Below are 7,432 nucleotides of genomic sequence, written 5' to 3'. Positions count from 1 at the left end.
ACAATTAAATTTCAGACTGCAGCGTGTCTTTCAAGCCTAGACATCTCCTTTAAGGAGTTGAGAATATTCTCTGACAAATCAGGCTATCAAGAGACCAGCTTTTCCTCTTCCTCCAAAGGAAAAAAAAACCCAACTAAAATCCACTCTCATCTGCATCACTGGTTCCAGCCTCTGACAGTAGAGACCCATCAGAGTTATATCAATGTAATGAGCTAAAGACCTGGTACGAAATTTTAGTTATCTGTGATGACAAAGGGCAAGTGAGGGCCATCTGAAATCCCACAAGTTTTCTGCAGGCCTAATGCTGATTAACCAAAGAAGTATAAGATGAGAAGATGCTCCCAGGCAAAAGACATGAATATTTGGTGAAGTCTGATGGAAAGATTTAAACTGTTCCAGAGTGCACTTCCTAACTACATGGGCCTTTTTTTTTTTTTTTCCCCAGCATTTTCCCCTATTTCACTTCCCTCCTCCCAGACCACACTGCTCTTTCCCCGCAAACCCCTTGCCCTCTGCCCTTGCTGCTCCTTTGCCTCTGATGCCGGCTCCCACGGTTGTTTGCTTTCCCCCAGCTCAGCTCTATCCCCCGACTCCGAAGCCCACCTTAAACCAGCTGCCCGTGCACGCACTTCTGCGTCTCGTCTGCCATCCCGGGGCGCACACCTTTCCTCCTCTCCCGGATCCGCCGGCCAGGCTCACGTCCTCCGCCTTAGGGGAGGCGAAAAACAAACCAAAGCCCCTGCAGCAGCAGGCTCCGGCGTGGGGCCCTGCTGCCCGCGCCGACGGCCCCCGTCGGGACCGCTTTTCTCTTTCGCGCCTTTCGCCACGCGACTTCCCTCGCCGGAGGGGAGTGGGGCAAAAATTAGTGGCCCGTACGGGGATCGAACCCGCGACCTTGGCGTTATTAGCACCACGCTCTAACCAACTGAGCTAACCGGCCCGCCGACAACTCGCTTCGCGGGTACCGGCCAACCGCGTCTCCGGGAGCACGCCGCTGCTGCGCCAGCGTCCCGCAGGGAGAGAGGTGCTTCCCGAGGGCTTGGGGGTGCGCTGCCCCCGGCGCTGGCTGCGCTTTGTGAGAGAAGCACAGAGCCCCGCCTGCCAGGGGGTGTTCGTGCTGCCTTGGAGGAGCAGAGCCTCCAGCCTGGGACAGGGACAACAGCACAAAACTTTTTCCCACTGAGGACAGGGAGGCAACGGAGCAGGCTTCGGGGTAAGGACATGCAGGCTCTGTTCCCGGAGGTTTCCCAGGCAGCTTGGGCCAAGCCCGGAGCAGCTTCCACGCCTACCCTCGCAGCAAATGCTGCTCTGAACAGGGTTTTGGGCAAGACATCTCCACGGGTTCCTTCCTTCCAGAGTTATCCCATGACCTGAGCAAAACTCAGTACAGCCTGCAGCAGGAGTGAGGCTACGGGCAGACCCATTGTCCTCTGATGAACCGGGGACCAGGCAGGGTTGATCAGCATCTACTGAAACTCACCCAGCAGTAGGGTTGCTTGAACCTGAGCCTGTAAGCACTTACCTTCCCTGGAAGGATATAACAAGACAGGGAAGAGTTAGTCACAATCCCTTTTTATCCCTGTTTTGTCTTACATAGTTAGAGGTTTCCATTTTTAAAATTGTTAATTTTTCCTGGCTTAGACTGCAATAAAAAATAAAAAATAATCTTTTCAAATGCTTGGTCTTCTTGGCAGAGTTCATTATAGAGGAAAAGTTAAGGAATATCTGTATCACAGCTTGGGATCAAAAAGACTGACTCAGGATCACTGGGATGTTTTTTCTAGTCCATACGCATCCTTGTGGCCAGTGCCCCTGCACACTTCTTTTTGCTTTACTCATGCCATCAGTTCACCTTTACTGCTATTAGCCCATCTGCTGGCAGCGCCTTCCGGAAAGATCCACTAAATTCCCCAGACCTTTGCCCAGCTTTGTCATAAAATCCTTCATCCCTAGGAGCCGACTGATCAGACCATTTAGATGCCATTCCTCTTCAGCTGTCCCAAGCCTCACATCTCTGCCTCCCAGTCGTGCCATCCCCAGCCACACTCAGTCACCTCTCCACCTGCGGAGAGGAGCATTTACTCCCCTCTACCAGTAACTGCAACCATCATTGCCGTTTGCAACAACTTATACAGTCATTAGCATACCTGAGCTCCATCCCTTGATACTTCAGCTGCTGCTGCTCCTTGTCTTAACTGAGTCTCCTGGTTACGTAATCATATTTTATTCACCTTGGACATCTTTCTCTTCACCCCTACAGAATGGCAGCAGTGTTAAAACTAAATAAATGTAAGGGGCCCCAGGTTACAATACCTATGGACCAGTAGTCAAATATTAGATAACAAGCTTCGCTATCCCAGTGCTAACCTCTGAAGACTCCCACAGAGCATATGTCCTCTCTTTCACTCTTGACAGTCTTGTTTCATCAGCCCAGGAAACTCCTTCAGTCTGTAGGGGACTCTCAACAAGCAGAGGAAGGAGCACAGGGGGAGGTGGGAAAGCAGGAGACTCCAAACTGTCATTTCTCCTTCCCCTTTTCTATTTGACCTCCATGGAGTAGCAGCCAGCCAACTGCCGGGAAGCACATATGTTCTGGGATATTGACAACCAACTGTATTTTCTGGGAAATGTCACCCTGCATTAAGCTAAACTCACTCAAACATTCAACAGCAAAGCCACATGTAGACTCTTAAGACAAAGCTGAAAAGTGGAAGGACAGAAAGGAAACGTACACCCAAACAAGCCACAGCATGGGCATGTATATGGAGTCTGGGTAGTATCTGGACTGATAGAGCGTAAGTGGCAGGCACAGGAACATCAGACTTTAATTTATGTGTCTGGCACACAGATTCTCAGTCTGGTTTTTGGTAAGAAACAGCTGATTTTTAGGTTGGGTCTTTTTTGGTCAGTTGCTCCACAGAGAGCAAGGAGCAGGCGTCATGGCTAATCATCTCTCTGGCCTTTCTGTCCAGAATATCCCCAGAAGTAGCTGAACACAATAACATAGTGCCTCTTAATTCACAGCTGTCCACCACTGGTTTGTGATCAAATCTGTCCCACTTATGCAAAGCTGAAATGGAAAAAACTCTGTGCCATTTAGGTGTTTCTTCCCACTGCCTCCTAGCCCAGTTAAGCAGACTTGTGGCTTTCCTCAAAGTTTAATCAGTCACATGCCAAATGCCAACTCCTGTTGTTCTGAAACCCACTTCTACATGCAGAAATAGCATCCTAACGTGTTAGAAGGGTTTAACTTGGGCTCTGCTGTACAAGCAACGCATTTTCTGTGATTAGACAGTGACAGATAATAGTCTGGGAGATCCATGCTGTCTCCACAAAAAACAGAATTGTCTCATTGAAGGTAAACTCTGGTTTATCTCCAGTATGCGGGATCCATACTCTAAAGCGAAGAAATAAACTGGCCTGGAATAAGAAACAGCTACCAGGGTATATTGTAGATATCTGTAGCGTTATGGAACATAGAGGTTGCGCATGCAAAGCATGTTTCAGCACCACTGATGTAAGTGAGTTGTGTTCACAAGCACCTCATTGAATAGAATCTCAGCTTTAAGGGTTTTGCTAATTCAGGGCCTCACCTAGACATCTGAGCAACTTCAGACTTTTACAGTGCATTTAGAAGATCTCCTACAATATTCCCCTCATGACCTTTCCGTTATATATTTTCAAAGACCCAAAAGCATTCATATTTAATAAAACAGGGGCAGCAGGACACTGAAGAAAGAGCAAGGTCCAAGGTGCTTGAGTTCCATCCCAGATCTTCTCTTCAGTTGCCTGTTCCCTCCCTGCCTCAAGTCACCCAGCATCCCCCCACATTGCACCACTGTGCCTGACCTCTCCCCTGCCATCTGCAGTTACATCACTGGCATTGGCAGCAAGCACCTAGCTCACTGCACAGAATGCAGCCCTAGCTCTGTGCTCCCAGCTGCACCCCCTCAGCACAACCAGTGCTGGCTGTGCTTTGAGCTGCAGTTCCAACAGCTTTGCCTCAGTGTGTTGTCTTTTCCTTTTTACTGGAGACATATTACCAGATTATATCAACTTCTCCCACACACTGTGCTCCAACCTGTATTACATAGCACACAGCACCACAGACCATGCCATTATGAACCCTGCCTGTGTATAAAAGCAAGATCATCTTCCAGGAAAAACAAGATGTTTAGGAAAAAAGCAGAACAGAGCACATTCATGGGCTTCCTCCACCTCTGCCTCTTTCTGAGTGAATGTGCTGCAGGACACATTAAGATCTTATTTCATACAGACCAGTAAGGCATCTGACAAAGTGATCTTCAGTCACTGCTCACTACCCAGCCCAAAAAGACTCGGAATCAGCAATTTAACAACAAAGTATAGCTTTAGGCATTCCACAACCATGCCCTGTTTGTGCTAATCTGTCATCAACCAGGGGGAAAAAAATTCATTAGCTGCCCAAATAAAAAGGTACAGGAAACTACTGTTATCAGCCTGAACACTACCAAGGGATTTATTAATAAGCTTGCCATTGAAATCTCACTCATAAAAATGCTAATACAAGTTATTTGCATATGTCTGTGCATTGAAACAGAACACCCATAATGTTATATTTAATAAAATTATTATTACCCAATCATAAAGTAAACATTCAGTGGTCATAAAATGGGTTTTGAAGTATAGATGTACATGCTTTCTATATTTATAGCATTTTTAATAATAGCTACTGTGAGTTTTGAATAAAGCAGTCAAGAGGAACATTCCTGAGTGTTTTGAACTAGAAACCCACAGATTCACTTCTAGAAATCACATCTAGAAGCAGGACATTATAGCCAGCATAACCACTGCAGTACATTCCTTGTACAGCAGCAGTGACAGTGTCATGCTTTGACCAGAACAACCAAAACTTATTTCACAGCTTCTGTGTTGGCCACCAGATGAGGACAACTCCACAGTCCTAGGAAAAAGAAAAAACCCTCCCCCTCCAGCCATTTAAAATGTCTCACCAGCTATGAAAACTGGTCTTGCAGTGTCTGCATGCTATCACCATACTTAAAGCCAAATTTACCACAAATCTGACATAGGAGTAAGCTGTCCAAAGGGCACCAAGTCCTTCACATTTCTTAGAAGACCTGGACATGCTCTATGGCACATAGGCAGGAAATACCCACATCCAGTATATCCCCTTAGCAAGCTGTGCCCCTAAGATGGTGTAGCAATGCACATACAGCTAACTCCCCCCAGCCGGGAGCACTTCAGTCTGAAGCCTTGCTAGCATTGCTTTGGCACCCAGGCTGGTGGTAGAAGATCCTCTGTAAAGGCATTTTCTTGTTCACCTGTGTCACAGTTCCTGGATCTAGTTTGTTGCCCTGGAAAATGGTTTGAGATGCTCTGCAACTCTCAGCCTCCAGCTAACATCAGGCATCAATTTACCATTTAATATGCCACATTAAGCCTACCGTTAGCATTACGGGGATTACCAGTATGAGTTATTATGAATACAATCTCATTATTAGTGCTGAAATTGTTGGCAGCTTTTCCATTGTTAAATAGTGCCTATTTGTTTTGTTCCTGCTATGGATGTGCAGAATGCATTATACTACATAAGCTTCACGTCCGCTTCAAGTAATATTCTTTTGCAGACACAAATAAGTTTGATTTTCCCCATTTTTATTCAGGAAAAAAAAAAAAAAAAGCTTAAGCCAGATCAAGCCACACTCATCCTTTTACATTTGGGAGTAATTTACATTTACAATTTCAAGACGGAATTTAGCTGTTGCATCAGAGTGGCTTGAAACCTCACTAGAGTATCTGCTTTGTAAAGTCAGTTTCCCAATGGCTTTCTAAAAAAATTGGAATGCTAAAAAGCCAGAGTACCATAGAATTGCACTAAAACCTGCTTGCCAGTGAGGATTCTTTCTTTTATTTATTTACGTACAAGAAATTAGTGCAGAAGAACCTTACAGTTTATTATTGTATTCTTTTAAATTTAAATATTCAGGGAGTTATGTTTCACAAGGTACTTATATTTTAATCAAAATCAGTCAGAAACATATGGAATATCCTGACAAAGGAGGGTGCTTCTCCCTCAGAAAAAAAAAAAAATTCCAACATATTTTTGGAATTCCTGAAATTGCTTCTTTGCCCTACTTTGTGAGATTAATGAAAGGCAGGTCCTACTTGACTAGCCTGATCTTCTATGGCAAGGTGACCAACTTAGTGTAGGGAGGAAAAGCTGTAGGTGTTGTCTACCTGGACTTTAGTAAAGCCTTTGACACCATGTCCCACAGCATCCTCCTGGAGAAACTGGCTGCTCATGGCTTGGACAAGTATATACTTCAGTGGGTAACAAACAGGCTGGCTGGGTCCAAAGAGTGGTGGTGAACACAGTTAAATCCAGTTGGGGGCTGGTCACAAGTGGTGTTCTCTAGGGCTTAGTATTGGGGCCAGTTCTGTTTAATATTTTTGTCACTGATCTGGATGAGGGGATCCCCTCAGTAAATCTGCAGACAACGCCAAATTGGGCAGGAGTGTTGGTCTGCTTGAGGGCAGGAACACTCTGTAGAGGGATCTGGACAGGCTGAGGCCAGTTGCAAGAGGGTAAACAAGGCTCAAGTGCTGGGTCCTGCACCTGAGTCACAATTTCATGCAAGGTTGCAGGCTTGGGGAAGAGTGGCTGGGGAGCTGCTTCGTGGAAAAGAGGGAACTGGGACTGCTGGTTAACAGCCAGCTGAATATGAGCCAACACTGTGCTGGCAGTCTGAGAAGCATGAAGTTATGAGAAGCCGCTGAGGAAACTGGGGTTGCTCAGCCTGGAGAAAAGAAAGCTCACAGGAGACCCTGTTTCTGTCTACAACTGCCTGACAGGATGTTGCAGCAAGGTGGGTGTCTGTCTCTGCTTCCAGGTAAGAAGTGATAGGACAAGGAAATGGCCTCCAGTTGTGCCAGGGGAGGTTTAGATTGGAGGTTAGGAAAAATTTCTTCACCAAAATGTTTGTCAAGCACTGGAAGAGGCTGCCTAGGGAAGCAGTTGAGTCACCACCCTTGGATGTATTTAAAAGGCAGGTAGATGTGGTGCTTGGGAACCTGGCTTAGTGGTGGACTTGGCAGTGCTAAGTTGATGGTTGGACTCCATGCTCTTAAGGGTTTTTTGCAACCTGAACAATTCAATTATTTTTTTTGTTAGACCTGTAAACCCCACCGTTTTTGACCCTCCTTTTTCTTCAGTCCACACAGACACCCTCTCTTCTGCTCTGTTTTGTAACGCACCCAGTGGTCATTAAAGTTCCATTTGAACACAATTAAAAAGGACTATAATTTTTATGTGATTAAATTGAGCCAATTATTTCTTGAAACCACCAGAGTATAATTTCCTATAAGCAGTGAAGAAAAATCAATATCCCAAGTTCATAAATTATTTATCACTCCATCAGGCTGTCATTTGTTA

At 45.7% G+C, this 7,432-nt stretch overlaps 1 non-coding gene across 1 annotated transcript; it reads right to left on the bottom strand.

The window, feature by feature from the left end:
* Positions 1 to 866: 866 nt before the first annotated feature.
* TRNAI-AAU (transfer RNA isoleucine (anticodon AAU)) lies at positions 867 to 940 on the bottom strand. The gene has a single exon. It is a non-coding gene; the product is annotated as a tRNA-Ile (tRNA).
* Positions 941 to 7,432: the final 6,492 nt, after the last annotated feature.

Source organism: Lathamus discolor, chromosome 4 (genome assembly GCF_037157495.1).
Source record: "Lathamus discolor isolate bLatDis1 chromosome 4, bLatDis1.hap1, whole genome shotgun sequence".
Lineage (NCBI taxonomy): Eukaryota > Metazoa > Chordata > Aves > Psittaciformes > Psittacidae > Lathamus > Lathamus discolor.
Note: the sequence above shows the minus strand (reverse complement) of the source record. Positions and strands in the feature narration are given on the sequence as shown.